The sequence below is a fragment of the Sceloporus occidentalis genome, unplaced genomic scaffold (assembly GCF_023333645.1).
Source record: "Sceloporus occidentalis isolate IW3139 unplaced genomic scaffold, rSceOcc1.0.p SCAF_12, whole genome shotgun sequence".
Taxonomy (NCBI): domain Eukaryota; kingdom Metazoa; phylum Chordata; class Lepidosauria; order Squamata; family Phrynosomatidae; genus Sceloporus; species Sceloporus occidentalis.
This window is the reverse complement of record NW_028316992.1, coordinates 10,437,843-10,454,671: the sequence shown is the minus strand read 5'-3', so window position 1 is coordinate 10,454,671 and position 16,829 is coordinate 10,437,843. Positions and strand designations below refer to the sequence as shown.

At 42.0% G+C, this 16,829-nt stretch overlaps 1 protein-coding gene across 2 annotated transcripts in view; it reads right to left on the bottom strand.

The window, feature by feature from the left end:
- Nucleotides 1-16,829, bottom strand: part of FGF18 (fibroblast growth factor 18) — a 146,247-nt gene that overhangs the window by 87,427 nt on the left and 41,991 nt on the right. Inside the window, exon 1 of one of the 2 annotated variants that reach the window (XM_089477713.1) lies at nucleotides 15,518-15,539. The exons of the other annotated variant lie outside the window; for it this stretch is intronic. The gene's annotated coding sequence lies outside the window, so the exon portion shown is untranslated. Of the gene's footprint in view, nucleotides 1-15,517; nucleotides 15,540-16,829 lie in introns of those variants that run through there. 2 annotated transcript variants of the gene reach the window in all.

Below are 16,829 nucleotides of genomic sequence, written 5' to 3'. Positions count from 1 at the left end.
AGGAGAGCACCAAAAAACAAGATATAAAGCAACCACTATTGAAATCACTACCGTATTAATCTGTTATATATTAATCTATTACTTTCTGTGGTGTGCAAGACCACCACTCTTTGACACCACAGATGGTAAACAGTCATTTATCAATGAAGTACCATGTATGTAATGTGCACTGACAGTCCCAGGTTCAGTCCTGCACATCTGCACTCTAGTTACATGCTTTCACAGGCAAGAAACGCTTCTCCCAATAACAATAACAACTACATTTCTATACCGCTTATCAGTGCACTTAAGCACTCTCTAAGCGGTTTACAAATTGTAAGCTAATTGCCCCCAACAAGCTGAGTACTCATTTTACTGACCTCTTCAGAAGGATGCAAGCTTGAGTCAAGCTTGAGCCCCCTTGGCTGGGATTGAACTCGCAACCTTGTGGTTTGTGAGTGAGTGGCTGCAGTACAGGCATTTAACCACTGTGTCACCAGGGCTCCCAGTCAGTGCACAATATTTGGAGGGAGAGATCAATTAGATGCTGCCTTATACTGAAGCAGACCATTGATCCATGTAGCCCAGTATTGTCAACTGGTACACTTATCACACTACACTTTAACTACTGTAGCAATATCCTGTTGAATGTTGGGCTTTGTAGTTTAATGAGGTCCAGGAGCTAAACTGCAAATCCCAAGATTCCATAAGATGTTGCCATGGCACCTAAAGTGGAATACAGAACCCTAACAGTATAGTGTGATAGAGGGCCAAGGCTAACAGCAACTCTTTTGTTTTCAGTTATGATTTTTTTTTCTTAGTCAAACCTGGGAATGATGGAGTGCTTAGGATCTTCTACAACAAAGCAGGTGCTATCTATGCTATACATATATTTTTGCTGGCATGAGCCAAAAAGCCACTCCCTTTGAATATCAGCAACAGGAATCTGGTATGCTGACTCCTAGTATTTCATCCATCCTTCTATAGACTCTCCTAACAAGGGCAGTGGGGACATTGGAAAGAGTGCTACTGTCTCTGCATGGCATACTAGATAACTAGGCTCAGCTTTCCCAAGTCAATGCGCCTTCTGTGAAAATGCCAAACCTCAGCCCTGACCTTTACAGGCTGCTTGAGACTTCAATGTGCAGTGTCATCCAACTTAACAATTTCTCATCTCTTTTGATGGTCTCTGAATCTATTTGGAGCCAGCAACGAATCTAATTTGAGTTGCCTTGCTACATAATTGATTGGAGTGCTTTTGGGTAAGTGAAATTCAATGATGTTCCCTTGAAAAGTCTTTGTTAATGCAGTCTAAGTAAAAAGCACTTAGGGGATGAAGCTGAAATTGAACAGGAAGGAGAGGTTGACGATTGGGTCAAAACTCTCTCCAGCTGCCAGGATTCAGAAATATGAGATGGGACAGAAGCAAAAGGGCACTCTGGAATACAGGAGAATGTGATGGATCCCAGTAAGAGTTGGAACAACATCCAAAATAGTGATGTCATTCCAGTACTTGCTGTACTTTATCACATTGGACCAAGAGCATAGTTGGAAGTGCCAGCAACTTAAGTAACACAACGAATTCACTCAGTCTTCTTTCCTTAAGCCACAAATATAACCAAAGCCATTTACTTGATATTAGAAGGAAAGCACTAATGTCCCCAAGGACATATAACAGCATATTGATATTTAGTTTTCTTTCTTTCAACCATCCCCCTTGTCTTCTCTAAAATTGTGGTCCCAATGAGATACATTGGCACTCTTTCCACTGTTCCCCATGAATATTCACTCCATTCAATATCATAAATTAGTTCAGTAACACAAAGTGCTGAAAACTATAACAGGATTGTGTGACTGCATAAACCTTAACATTTAGTGTGTTCTCTAAAGTTCAACAAGTTGCATATAAGTGCTTGACTTTGAGAGGGAGAACTACACCAAATATCAAACACCATTCAGACATTGCAACCTCTCTTTTCCATAATGTGGAGCTGAAATTTTGGTTTCTAAATACCAGATTACACCAAATACATCCAGCATCAGGAATGAAAAATTTGGGACTGGGCCTATTGACCCGATTGTCCAAGCAGAAGGCAGTGCTGTTCACACCAAGGGGCATTGCATTTACCCTCTCCTCTCTTCAGCCCTTCTGAAAAATGGGATCCAGATGGTTAGAGGATCCTTCTGAGAAGCTTTTCAAATGGTGCAGGAACATCAGCAAACACACAGAAGATCTCTGGACTCACAACTGATTTCTAAAACTAATGTTTCTATTAAAAAATAAATCTGTCTAAATGTGAGACAATTCATTTTATGCAGGAATCTGAAGAAAATTATACTTTGGTTGGCTGTTTCGGTTTTGGCACAATTTTGTTTAGTTTTTAAGGAAGATTTTTTTTTATAAATCACTTCAGTAAAATCAAGTACTCATTATCAACAGCTTATTCAAAATCTGTCCCAGTGAAGAAGCTTATTCCAAAGCAGTGTTCAAAAGTATTACAATAAAATTCTAATGAAAATCTGTTTTTCAGGCAGAATCAAATAACACTCAAGAAGGAGCAGAAGCCTTGCCTTCAAAAAAAAAAAAAGCCTCTGCTTCTCTCAGTCATTGCAATGCAAAGTGTTTGTTTAGCCTTCTGGAAATATGATATGAAACAGTATAAGCAAGGGACAGAAGAAGTTTCAATAGATCACAGTATACATTTATTGTTTAAAAAGCATATCCTAAACACCAGGGGTAGGCAACCTACAGCCTGCGGGCCAGATGCGGCCCGGCGAGGCCTTGGGACCGGCCCCAGCCCGGTCCTGCCTCCGATTGCCGCCAGGGCCTTTAGGGGGCAATTGTCTATAGAAGCCTCAAAAACATGCATTTATATTAACATTTTTTTAAAAATCAGCAATTTTTTTCGCATATCCTCCATTTTTAAAAAAAAGTGTCCTCCATATGAAAATGTTGTCCTACATTTGCCCTGGTTTATTTATATATTTATTTTTTAAAAAAAATATTTAATTACTTTTTTGGCTTCGGCCCCCCAGTTGTCTGAGGGATAGCAACCCGGCCCCCGGCTCAAAAAAGTTGCCTACTCCTGCTAAACACTGTTTGCATTATACCCACTATCTTCTCCCACATCCCACCCTTTGGTATTATGTTTCTTGTGGAGCCAGCATTTATTTAAATGATGAGAGGGTCTACAAGCATGGTGAAAAATAGAAAGTTTGAAGAGTGGTTGTAGCAGGTGTATGAGAGAAGTTTGTTTGACAAGCATTTGACAAAATATTTGAATCTGTACATATGCACATATATGTGTGTGTATAAATAAAAATACAAATATTTCCTGGAAAAGCATTCTTATACTTTTTATTTTTCTAAGCAATTTCAGGGACTTCATCTTATGCCAGTCCATGTGGTCAAATCAAGACTTTACTCAATTTCAAGCTAACGATAGAGCAATATGGACACTGTTGGCTCCTTCCCTTACTCTGATTTTTACATTTGTATGTGTGGCTTACAAGACCAACTCAGAGTCAGACTAAAAACACAAGAGTGATATGCCAGGGACTTATCAGATCAAAAATAATCAGAAGCAGATTCAGGAGAAGCTTAGAACATGCTATCCAGTAGATTCTACCATACACAGCTCTGTTCTCAAATACAGGGGAATAGCTAGTGAATTCATGGAGGACAGCCAAAAGGCTACCATCACATCACTTACCCCAGCATCTGCTACTTAAGGTGCACACCTTACTCAGCCTAATGGTAGGGTCAACCTTGATCTGATTCCTTCTGTAACACCACAGCATTCTACATCTCCTTGTGCATACTCCATGGCAACAGCAGATGACAGGAAAACACTGAAGACAGTAATGTCACAATACAGGCCAGGGCAACCAACTGGTAATACAACTAGAGGTAGAAAAGGCCAAATGTCCAGTTGCTATTCTCATCAATGGATGTGTAACTGGCATCACAGCAAGCTTGGGTTTCAGAAAACTAAAATTAAGGAACACAGCAGAAATGTGAATATATGCCCACACAATCCTCAATGCTACCCACATCAAACATGGCAAGAAGGCTGCAGACCTTGGCAGCAGGGGTCAACCAGAAAACACACCAGTTTTCTGACAGACAGGCTTTGCGATGATACCTTTCTGATTAGCATACATGGCAGGCCTTAGCCACTCACCCACTTCTCCCCAACATCATCTAAGCAGGATCCACAGAGACCAGAGAATACACCAGGAGCAGCCTGGAGTATTCTAGCCCCAGAACTGCCCCTATGTCCTCCTGTTACCTTGGGCACTCCAGAGTGCCACTGGGTGGCTATTTGCATGTGCATCCTGCTGTGCTGCCCCCTTGCTGCCACATATTGCTATCTCTAGACCATTCACATAGCTGGGCATCTCATTCTGACCTCAGAACAAGTGAATCGTGGCAGTGGTGATGGCATTGGGTGGCACAGCGGGATGCACTGTGAACAGCTGCCTGCATCACTTCAGAGAGGTGAGGTTTTTTAACTGGTATAAAATGGATATGATACAGGTTGTGTGCCAAATTGGCCAAACGTTGTCCAGATAGTTCACACCAGGACCCAACTTGGGCTCTACATCATCCAAACTATTCAATGGGAAGATATGGGGGGAAGAGAATGTTATTTGGTAGTCAGTCAAGGCCCTAGCCTACAAGACTAGATGGTAGGGAATTCAGCCTCCCAGGCTGACACAGTTCCCATCCCTGACCTAGGCAGCTATTCATGCCATGAGGCATGTCAAGAGATGGCCCAGCAGAACCTATTGTCTGATATCACAATGGGCCAATTCCATCAGACGAAGGTGGGCAGAGTGGAGAGGAAGCCACTCACAATGGCTACTCTCCAACATTTTACCACTGGTTCTCTGCACTAATTGGGAGAATCCTTAGACAAGCCTGAACATAATAATCTCCATGGAATAGAGGGGTTCATCAGCCCAAACAAATAAAACTTTGGAACATTTTAGGGCGTGGGACAGACCGTCCAAAAAGGACGGTCTCCCGGCACCTTGCTTTGCTCTGTGGGGATGCCGCAGCTTCCAGACCATAGGACTTCCCCGCAGAGCAAAAAGAACCTGAAAAAAGCGGGTTCTTCTTGCAGCGCAATCATGATGCTGCAACTTGCAGATGTTAAGCGTCCATCACGTCAAAATGGCGGCACCCATCTGTACAGGGTGCTGCCATTTTGATGCCCTTGTCACGTGCAAGGGGCGAGGGGTGTCTGGAAGCGCCACCCCTCACACGTGATGAGGGCGCACTATAGTGCCCGTCTGTATAGCGCCTAAGTTCAGAAGGAGTGTCTCTTTTCCATCTCAAAAATGTGTCTGCCTTCAAGTCAAGTCATCTCCAGTCTGCCAGACATTTGGGGCCAAAATTCCTATCAGCCCTATCCAGCATGGTCAATGGTCAGGTATGATGAGACCTGTCATTGGATATATTTGAAGGTGTGGATAAGTGAACAAATGATGTTCTCAAAGCTTGGGGGCTCAAGTAGCCTCCTCAATCCTATGACCTGGCAGTTGTTTTGGACTACATCTCACCTCAGCCCCAACCAGCATGGCCAGTGGGCAGAGAGGAAGAGAATTCAAAACCAAAATATCCATAAGATACCATCTTATGGGTGGGTGGGAGGGGGAGAGACTGCAAATGCCATAGAGTAGTGGTTCTTAACTTTTTCTTTACCATGGATCCCCTTTAAATATCTTTTATTGTCATAAGCCTCCCAAGACTTAACTGATGATGATGATGATGATGACCACCTAAACACTGAACCATTAACAATGATACCATCCATTAAATCTTCCTTCATAGCTGCTGGAGGGGAGGGAAGAATTTTCTCCTGCTTCTTCCCACCAGTCCTGTCACATGGCTGCTCGGGTGTGGGGAAGAGGTAGCATTTCCAGAACCCCTGTGAGGATACTGTATCCCCCTGGGAGCTCCTGGACCCCAGATTAATAACCACTGTCATAGTGTTTGAGTAGACCAGCAATGTCCAAACTCTGACCCTACAGGTGTTTTGGACTTCAGCTCCAAGAAGCCTCAGCCACCTTGTCCAAAAGTCAAAAACACCTGGAGGGCCAGAATTTGGATATCGCTGGATTAGGCTATCACAATCAAGATTTTGCTCATTTTTTAAACCAAAGTGAACTTCAAGGAACACCAGAGAGTTGTTTATTTTTTTAAATGGGTCATTACAGGTGGCTATCGAAGCAGGTGAGTGCCTCACCCCAAAATATCAAGATAAGATGCCTCCCTCCACTTGAACTATGGATTGCCTATGTAATCTGCATTATATCTGGGAACTGCAAGTAGCCTTGATTCCACTGAGATAAAAATTCAGTCCACTGACAAAATAATTTCCAGAATGAAAAAATTAGTACTGTACCTGCTAAACAGGTACAGCTGGAATGTATGGAATAGGGATGGAGACGCAGCACTGGATTGACAGCCCAGGGTGCCTTCAGAGCAAAGGAAGACACTAGGGGCTCCCTATAACAAAAAGAAAAAATTGCCCACATCAGCTGCAAATTCTTTTTGGCAACCAACATGTTAAAGATAGAATTGTTCTGACCAAATAACAAACATTACCATAGATCTCCCTCCTTCCTTTTCTGCACCAGCACCAGTTCTCATGCATTTTATTCCAAGTAAAGAGCCAATCATTCTTTCAGTACTAATTCCTGATGAAAAAATAATAATGTGTTGGAAGAGTAGAGGAAGCAAGAGAAAACTCCAACTAAACATATAAGTTGTATATGGAAAGCAGAAACACAAGGTCTCAGAAACACCAGCAGCACTAAACAAATGTATCTGAGGAAGTAGACTTAAGTCTCCAAAAGCTCATGCTGCCAACTTTTCTCTTTTGGTGAGTCTCAAAAGATGTTACAAGATCTCTCTACATATTGATTCTACAAACTAACAAAACACAGCTATAGCTCTGAATTCTGCCAGCAGCACTGAAATTGATATGAAACAGAAAAAGATGGAGAAACCTAAAAAACAAAGGAAGAAACAGACATCCTTCTCTTTTTTTCCTTTTTTTACTGAAGAAGGTTAAATCCCAATAATTATTTTTCAAAGGTCATTTCAGGATTTTCTATGTCTGTGTGTAAGAGAGGGAGATCCTGCAAGTCTTGTGTATCTCAAAAAAGTGCAAAGAGTTAATTGTGTAGCTTCACACTGGCCAGGCAGAATGTGAATAGCTTAATGTTAAGAGCTCCAAGTCTGCTCCAAAATTTTACATGAAATTCTCCCCAATATACAAAGTACCTATTTATGACTGTGTTAATATTTCTCTCTCCCCCCCACTTTTTTTTTTAAACTGGAAAGCACGTAAGAATAAATTGGATTGGAAAGGTCACTGTTTATTCAGTTCTGCTGCATGGCCCAGACCCCTTGCTCTGAAAGCATGTAATGGGATGCTACCCCAAGAGAGCTGATAGAGCCACAGTGGGAGGTTGTTCTTCCCTTCAGCATCTTGTAGATGCTTGGTGCTGCTTACCAAGCACTAAGCATGGAGAGATTACCTGCTGAAAGACACAAGGTTCCTACTACATTCTTTGAGGGAACAGTTAGTTCTTACTGGGAACTATGTTTTCCAGTTTATTATGTTATATGCATACATCCTATCTCACCAATTTCCTTTTTCTTTTCCAAATTCTTGTAGTACTTTTTTCCCTCTCTTAATTCATAAAGTAATAAATCCTCTGAAATAAATTAGACTCACTATTAGTTAGGCTACATCCACAAAGTAGCAGAACAAGGGCTGTAAACTTAAGTTGTTTACATCCAGCCCCAACACACATGCCAGAACAGTGATGGCGAACCTATGGCATGCATGCCAGAGGGGGCACTCAGAGCCCTCTCTGTGGGCACATGTGCCATCACCCCAGCACAGAGTTTGCCAGAGTTTGTTACTAGAAAGCCAGAGGGACATGGCACTTTGCAATAAATAAGTGAGTTTTGGGTTGCAGTTTGGGCACTCAGCCTCTAAAAGGTTCACCATCACTGTGCTAGAACATCACACATACTCTTAACCCTTAGCCTAAAACCAATTGTTAGTCCCAAATACAAGAACAGAGTAAACCCAATAAATCAATGAGAACTGGTTATGTCAACACCTATGTGAGCTCTACAAATTTAATGGCTCTCCTCTAACTGGGACTAACCACTGGATTTATATCTCTCTTTGTGTTATTACTGTTGTTGTTGTTGTTGTGTGTCTTCAAGCTGACCTATGGTGACCCTAAGACAAACATATTGTACAATTTTCTTGGCAAGCTTCTTCAGAGGGGATTTGCCATCGCAATCCTCTGAGGATGAGAATGTGTGACTTGCCCAAGGTCACCCAATGGGTTTCCATGACCAAGCATGGATTCAAACTCTGGTCTCCCAGTGTCCTAGTCCAACACTCAAACCACAACACCACACTGGCCGTTATCTTTCTTTGTACCAAATAGCATTAATACGTAAGGTTGTCAGGTCATGACTATGCCAGGGCCAAAAACTGAAACCTAGGGATGACCCCTGGTGGTGCCACAAGGAAACAGGCCCTGATGATGTTACAAGGGACAGGACCTATTAATATCATTAAGCATGATACATTAAGCATCACAGGGATGTAGCCAAGGGGGGGGGGGGGGTCTTGGGGTCCGGACCACCCCCCCTTCCATTAGAGAAAATGAATGGTGTGTGCTGCCGCACCGCCGCACCCAAGCCCCATTATAATGGTGACACCTTCAACTCCTCCTCCTTTCAGAACCTCCGGAAAATAAAAGGTTGTCACTTTGTCCCCTTTAGGTTTGCTTTGTTTTTGCATTATTTCAAGTTTGCAGAAACGTTGTATGATAGACTTCCCACAAATCTACTTTAAATCCCATTTCTGAGCTAGTGTGAAAAGGTCTTTAGATTATTGATGTTCCTTCCTCCTATCTTCACTCCTTCTTTTGAATCTATACCTGCATTTCATATGCAAGTTGAAAAAGGTAGGGTGGTAGAATGACCCCTTTGCCAACTGGGAACCATTCTGTTTCTCCATATTTTGTTATAATCATGGCCTCTTGTTATATTATTTTCAAATTAAATTGGTTGTGTTAAACATTAATTTAAAAAAATAGTCTAAAACATACATACGTGTGTCTGAGGCATTGTGCTGTAGGCCTACACAACTTTCATGCCCTCTCAATACTTTCCAGATGAAAAGTAGGGATACTCCTGTGTATCACTGTGTCAGGCTAAGGATGGGATCCAGGAGTTCAATTGAGTTTTCCAAAAGGATCAACATAATCCAGCCTCAAGTATCCCACAAGCAGAAAGCAAGAATTATATACAGACTTAGCAGATAGTTCCAGATAACAGCAGCAGTGAGGCAAGCCACAAACCACAAGGCAAGCCCAATTTATGACACTCAAAATACAGATATAAATGTATTTATACAACTGCAAAGACATTGGCCCCATTTTAGGCCTGTAAAGTACAATTCAAGATTAATAGCAAAATATATGTTCAGAATGTTGTGCCTACTAAGAACCTTCAGCCTCTCCTCTCCTGCTTAGAATTAAAGAAGAGTGTTCCTGGACAAATGCAGACTGCCTTTCATTTTCCACTTATGAATAGTATATAAAGGTTTTTTAAAATTAAACTAAGAATTCAGTAGCTTCATAGCAGAAAAACACAAATGAAAGAAGCTGATGAAGAGAATGATACATACCTTCATGAATAGAACTAGGACTAAATGGTTGCTGCAGATATGGCAAAAGAAAGAAGCAGAGCTTGAATAGGGTTGTATTTGGACTGTGGCCATGTTCTAGAAGACAAGAGTTATTCATAATGTTTTGCTAGCATCTGTGGCTGGCATCTTCAGAGAAGATTGTCTGAAGATGCCAGCCACAGATTGCAGTGAAATGTCAGGAATAAATTCTTCTAGAACATGGCCACATAGCCCAAAAAACCCACAAAAAACTATGGACGCTGGCCACAAAAGCCTTCAACTTTACAATAAAAGCGAGTCTTCAAACAGGTCACAAAATGTTATAGCCCTGAGAAGGCTGGGGGCTCATCACTAGTGATGTCACAAAAGCACTGTTCAATGGTGGACTTCAAAAGCCACATAGTTCCATTCCACAGAGCCCTTGTGGTGCTAGTGAGAAGCAGTGTGCTAGGTGCTGGGTTGGAAGGGGGAACTTTATGAGCACTTGTTCTGTGTCAAAATATTGCTATTTGAGTGTTGGAAAACATGATGTGCTCTCTCAACAGGTGTGCCATCTGGAAGGAGAAGATCTGGATCGTTAGCAAGAAATCAGTAACAACAGTGCATTTATTGTATGAAAAATATAGTCTAAAGCAGCAAGGGAGGATTCAGTTTGATATGCCAAGAAAATAATTCTGGCATGTCCTAGCAACCTGAAAGTAGCCTTCTGGGAATGGTGGCCTGGGAGCAGACCAAGTTGCTTAGTGGGACTTCCTGGCTGTAGATTATTTTGAAGGGCATTAAGCTCCCCATCCCTTCAAAGTGGGCTTGGTTAATGCTCCTAGAATCTTGGGTATACTGTATTTTGTTAAATGTGAAAGGGACACAAGATTCAGGGTTTTCAAGGTCCTTTGGCGTACATCAAAATATAAATGTCAACATCTATCCCATCAAGAGTCTACCCTGCTGGAGTTATTCCCGCTCCTGGGCAAGTTAAAATATGTAAACGTGATGCAATCCGCTCCCAAAACTAGCTTCTCTATTTGACAGTTGGTACATTTATGAGCAAACACATTCCTCACTGAACCTTTAAGCAGTGTTAGCTGAGATATTCATTAACTGATTGTGATTCTCAAACCCTCCTCAGAAGTGCCAATTTTTATCTTACACTAGAAACTGTCTCAATGGCATCTTTGAAATATGCGTACAGTTCAGGAAAGTTGTTTTTGGATGAACACTCTCATAGTCCTCCAGCCAGCATGGCCAATGGCCATGCAGGCTGGGCATTGGGGAGGGGATACTGATTTCCAGAAAAGTAAGTAGTACATCCCATGGTCTGTGACCCAGATGTTGTTATACATAAATTACTGATGCAAAACAGAGATTGAGGACAATTGACTTGTCCAGTGCTGCTCTGCAAAACCTTGTTCTCCCAGTAACAGGTACCATTATAACAGAACTCACGTTTTATTTCATTGAGAAAGGCAAGCAGTTGATGACCATTACAACATCCTCTGAACACATCTCAGTTTGGATTTCTTTCTCCTATTTTCCCTGGAGTAAGTTTTTTTTAAATAAAAAAATCGCCATATTTTGGTAGAACATAAGACCCTAGTGATCTACACAAGGGAGAGAGAGAGTGACACTTCTTGGTGGCCATTCCTATACTCTGGAACTCACAGCCAAGGTGAGTTTACATTTCAATTGCCCTTCCATGATCACGCTAAGGCACTTTTGTTCAGGAAGGCCTTTAGTGTGAAAGATGGGATGTGAATAATGAGAATCTAACTCAAAGTGAACAAAATTGAAAGACAAAGTCATAGAATCATAAAGTCATAGAATCATTCAATGGGAAGAGACACAAGAGCCATCTAGTCCAACCCCCTGCCATGCAGGAACTCACAGTCAAAGCACCCCCAACAGACGGCTATCCAGTCTTTGTTTAAAGATATTCATGTCATGATGTTTTGCATTCTATAACTGCCCAAAAGTCTCCCACCCACTAACACTAGCATGCATATAAATGCATACGCACAAATGCCACTATCAGTAACATCATTGCCACTTGAGTCCCACATAAAACACATAATGTACATGGCATCCTAACCATGCTGCAATAGCCAGTGGTTTGGCTCTTCTTCACAATACAAGCTGACATTCTTCTAAGACAAAGAGTTCTGGCTAAGAGGGGGAGAAGACCCGTGCTCTTAGTGTTGGTTGGCCTCAGGTTTGCTTGATTCACCCACTCATCCATCACAATGTCATTTGGATCTTGTTACAGGAAAGTAACACTCACACTCATGGACACCAACGCACATGTATCTGTTTGCACACACATGCCTAGGTGGCAGATGTCATGCTGTTTGGCCTCAGGGATCTGAATCAATCACCTCCAGATCATGTGCATTTGCATGTTAGGACCAAGGTGGGAAATGCTCAGCCCTCCAAATGTTTTGGACTACAACCAAAATCATCCTTTACCATTGATTATATCAGCTTCTGGGAGTTCACATCTGAAAAAAAAAAAAAACCTGAAGAGCCATAGGCAACCCAATTCTTTATTGGGAGATGCCCCATCTTATCCCCACCTCAAAGTTCAAGACATGAATATGTTTCTTTCTGTAGTGGTAGCCCAAGACTGGCAAGTCAAAATCATTAGTTGTCCACCTAATATTTTAAAGGTTACACTGCTCTCCTTGTGCAAGGTGCTAAACAAAACACAGGCCAAATGGCAAGCCCTGTGCATTAATCAAACAGCTTGATCCCTCAAGACCACCCCAACCAACAGCCATCTCACCAGGATTTACTGTATTCAGAGCCAGCTGTACAAGTTGGATGTTGTTAAACTCAAACAAGGGGAAGCACCTGGTTTGCATTATTGGCAAAGGCAATCTACAAGTGATGTGCTTTTGACAGGAGTGAGGGGAGTCAGAAAGCGCATGGGGAAGTCCCCACATAAAATAAATGCCCCCTATGCCTGACCTGATAATATGCAAAAAGAACCAGGGATAAACAGATCAGGAACAGAGGTGGTTCATGACCAAGGCATTTGTGTAACTCTGGAAGGGAGGAGGAAAATCCTTTCCTTGTGTTACCTCCTGCCCCTTTAGCATTCATTCCCCAGGCATTCCAGATATACACAGTTGTTCTGCCAAAATAGTATCTCAAGCATTGATCTCTCCCAAGTTCTTCTTCACTGTTCTTTGAAAATTAAATATTGGCACCACAGAACAGGGGCTAAAACCCTGCTGTGGTTAGCAATCTTCATTTTTGCAATCAAAATTCCTCTTGACTTTTGGAAAATTGATTTTGGAAGTGGGTGTTGTTGTATTAAAATACTGCGTGCAACTGTGTCTCAAGAAGGAAAAAGAGAAAGAGACCCAAACCATAGGGACTTCTTATGTGAAAGATATCTTCCCCAAATATCGACAACAATATATTATGATGTAATGCCAGTCCTCTCCAACCTGGCCTCTGAATGTGTTTGAATGCAAGTCCCATCATCCCCAGCCAGCACCGCCATTTTAATGTGTGGGGTGATGGGGTTTGTAATCTAGTTCCAATATACATGGAGGACACCAGTTTCGGGAAGGCAGATAGATTTTTCTCTGCTTAAAATAGCTCTGAAAATGAATAAAAATTTAAACTAAAGTTTTAAACTATTTTTCACAACTATTAAGTTCCTTCTTGCTTTAAAATTAACTTCCCTCTAGCTTTAAAATGAATGCTGAAGTTCTTAGGAATCCAAATTATGTGTCAGATAGCAAATTCTTTACAGAATTGCCGGAGATGAAGAGCTCTGGATAAGAGAGATAAAGAGTGCATGGATGAGGGGGAGTAATGAGGACTGCTGATCTATGTGCCACAGGTTTGGACATTAATGGGGCTTCTTTTCAACGCACTCCAGCTAAATAAAACGCATAATCTGTCCTCTGTATTGCAGGTGGCTAACTAGCAGCACATAGACATCTGTTCAGTTCACATTTGGCACATGGGTCTCTCAACCCGAGTTTTGCACAGAGCCAGTAGCAAGGAGAGTTTTGGAACAGTTCCCTGTGGCAATAAACATAATCAGATGAACACAAGGGTTGTTTACAGACACACACAGAGTAAGCACAGGAGAGAGGGAGGATTTAACCTGGGCCAGCACCTAACCTCTTTTCTATACCTCAATCAAGTCCAGAGGATGGGAAGGGGGGGGGGGGCTGTGGAATCTTTAAACTACAACTTCCAACAAGGCCAGTTTTAGGCTGTAACTTCTGGATGTTGTAGTATCTTTACTAGGCTCTGGTTTAAATCATATTATCCAGCAAACTTCAGTTGGATGAAAGTCATTAGTCTCTCCACTATCCTGATAGCTCCCACATTGCCAGTACTTTCCCATGCAACCTTCAGATATGTCAATATCACCACACGCACAACACCAATGTGGGGCTCTTCAGAGGGAAACATCTCACAGCACAGATGCCCTGACAGAGATGCCCAAAACATTCTCTCAATAGGGTTTAGCCACATAACCCCAGGAAAGTCACTCTTTGTTCCTTTCACAAGTGATGCAAATGCCTTGGCTTCCCCTACCTGCCTAAGTGTGTGAAATAAAACTAAAAGATTTTTCTTTTGCTACCATTATTATTTGCCTTATAGCAAGTCATAACAGCTACCCATTTCACCTGGTTAAGTCTACACTGCCTGGCAGAGGCTCTGAGATCCTGGGAAGAATACTTCACCATTGTTTGCTCCCCAATTCGTTCTTTAACTGAAAATGGCCAGAATCCAGCCTGTGGCCATCTGCATATAGATGCTCTACCACTGAGCATTTTCTCTTACTCTATTATATTGGATTCTGATTTGTAAGCCCCTCAGGACAGAAGGAGGACGACATTGCTCAGTAATGTGCTTTGTTCTTTCATGGCACTTTATAAATAATCACCATTTCTTTTTTAGGCATTACAAATGGAGTAAGGTTGTTGAACCAGAGTATCCATCTTCACCAGAAATATTTCACAGATAATAGTGGCCACATCCTGGTTTAATACCACAAGCATGAGGAGAAATGGCATAACTTCCAGTGCCTTGCTATGTTACAAATTTGTAAGAAACCAGTATGCCATGTCTTCATGGGAATCACAGTGTGCACACATACACATATCATATCCCCCAACTGTCCCAAACAGTCCTCTGTCATCCCACTTTTTCATCTACTTTTAAAATGTTCCAGTTTCTCTCTCCTCTCCCACTTCTACCCTTTGTCCTCAGCTTATTTCAATTTCTGCAAAATGAGTCCAAATCACAAAAGTAGTTTGCACTCTATTAACTCAGCAGGAGAGGAAGGAGAAAAGGAGGTGGAAGCTTGCCCTTTCCCGCAGGCTTAGGCTTGTGTTTTCTAGATTGTATCCCCAAATTTTTTGCTGAATATCCTCTGGGGAACGGAGAGCACAGGCTCATTTAGTGCAAGAATCAGTGTCCACCAAAAGATGTTCATGCTATGTTTTTCCTTCCCACCAAAAAACCCTCGCAATGTTTTTAAAACCCCTCTAAATATGCAGTGTTTCACTGTCCCCATCAGTCCAGCTAAGATAGTAGAAGTGGAGGAGAGGAAATTCATGACATCACTGCTTCCATGAGACTAATGGAATCAATGATGTCAAAGAATGATACATTCCGCTATGTGTTTCTTTATGCGAGGAAATCCTAAAGGATTTCACAGTGGGGGAAAAGAATCCGAAACAGTTACTCATGATTGATTTCTGTACTGCACGCGACCCCGCCTCTCTACCGCAAGCATGTTAACTGGGGAAATCAGCACATATTTTCAAGCTTACCTCAATTTTCTTTTGAAGGTCAGAGTTCAGCTTTTGCAAACCCTTGATACCTAATGGGCTAACGATGTGTCCCTCTGTGTCTTTATGCACGCGTTCCTTGCCAGATGGTATTGCAATACCGTGCACTCCATTTCAAAGGCTCCAACCCACAAAACATTTTTGGTACTAGGGCAAACCCACAGCACTGGTGTGTGGAAGGAGGGGGCGAGGTTGCTATTAAACCTGCAAAGAAGAGCTCCATCCTGCCTGGAATGTTAGATTGCATCCTCTATGACCTGGTTTCCTCAGATTAGCACCTACTCTGCAGACAAATGGGGAATGCTGAGATCATACCATGGGGGAACATTTCTGTTGTCTCTTGTGTGGTGGGGGGAGGGAGGATCAGAAAAAGCCAAAGACTATAAAATGAGTGAATCTTTGCTCTTTCACTGTCCACATATTCCAAAACACAAATATCATCATGGGGAAACCTATGTTGAGTAATACCAGCTTCTCTTCTCTTCTTATTCTTCTGCCAAACAATAGAAGCCAACAAGTTCTCCTGAGGTTTTTCCTTGTGAAAATCAAACCTCCCAGCAGAGGCTTGGAAGCCTGCAAGCTCCCACACATGAGTAAACTATAAATCATATTTATATACTATATCACCTACAGTGCAGAACATTTTAGGCAGACCTCTCCATTACTCTCCCTAGTGCTAGACCAAGCAGAATAGCACTAAATACAGGCTTTTTAAAGCTGAAAACAAATATGCCTGAATTTTCATTTGCTCTCTTGCTGAAATGTCTTGCAACACCAAGCTCAATGATCTAGCAGTGACCAATAGGATCTTGGTCAGGGAGACCAAAACACAGCCAAATATGAACTGCACAGACTGTGTGTATGTGTGTGTATGCCTTCAAGTCGCCTGTTAATTTATGGTGACCTCATAAATTTTATAGGGATTTTTTAGGCAAGAAATACCCAGACATGATTTTGCCAATGCCTTCCCCTGAAATATAGCTTACAGCACCAAATATTCATTGGTGGACTGCCATTGAATTACTAATCAGGACTGACCCTGCTTAAGTTCCAAGATCAGATGGGATCTGGTGTCTTTAGGGTATTTTGGCCACTGGACAGAACACAGACTGACTTTCTAAGAGGCAGGATGGAAAACAGACACATCTTAAACTTAGAGGTGAGAGTCAGCATGGTGTAGCGGTTTAAGCATTACACTACAACTCTGGAGAGCAGGGTTCAAATCCCCACTTGGCCATGAAAACCCCTGGGTGACCTTAAGCATATCACATCCTCTCAGCTTCAGAAAAAGGGA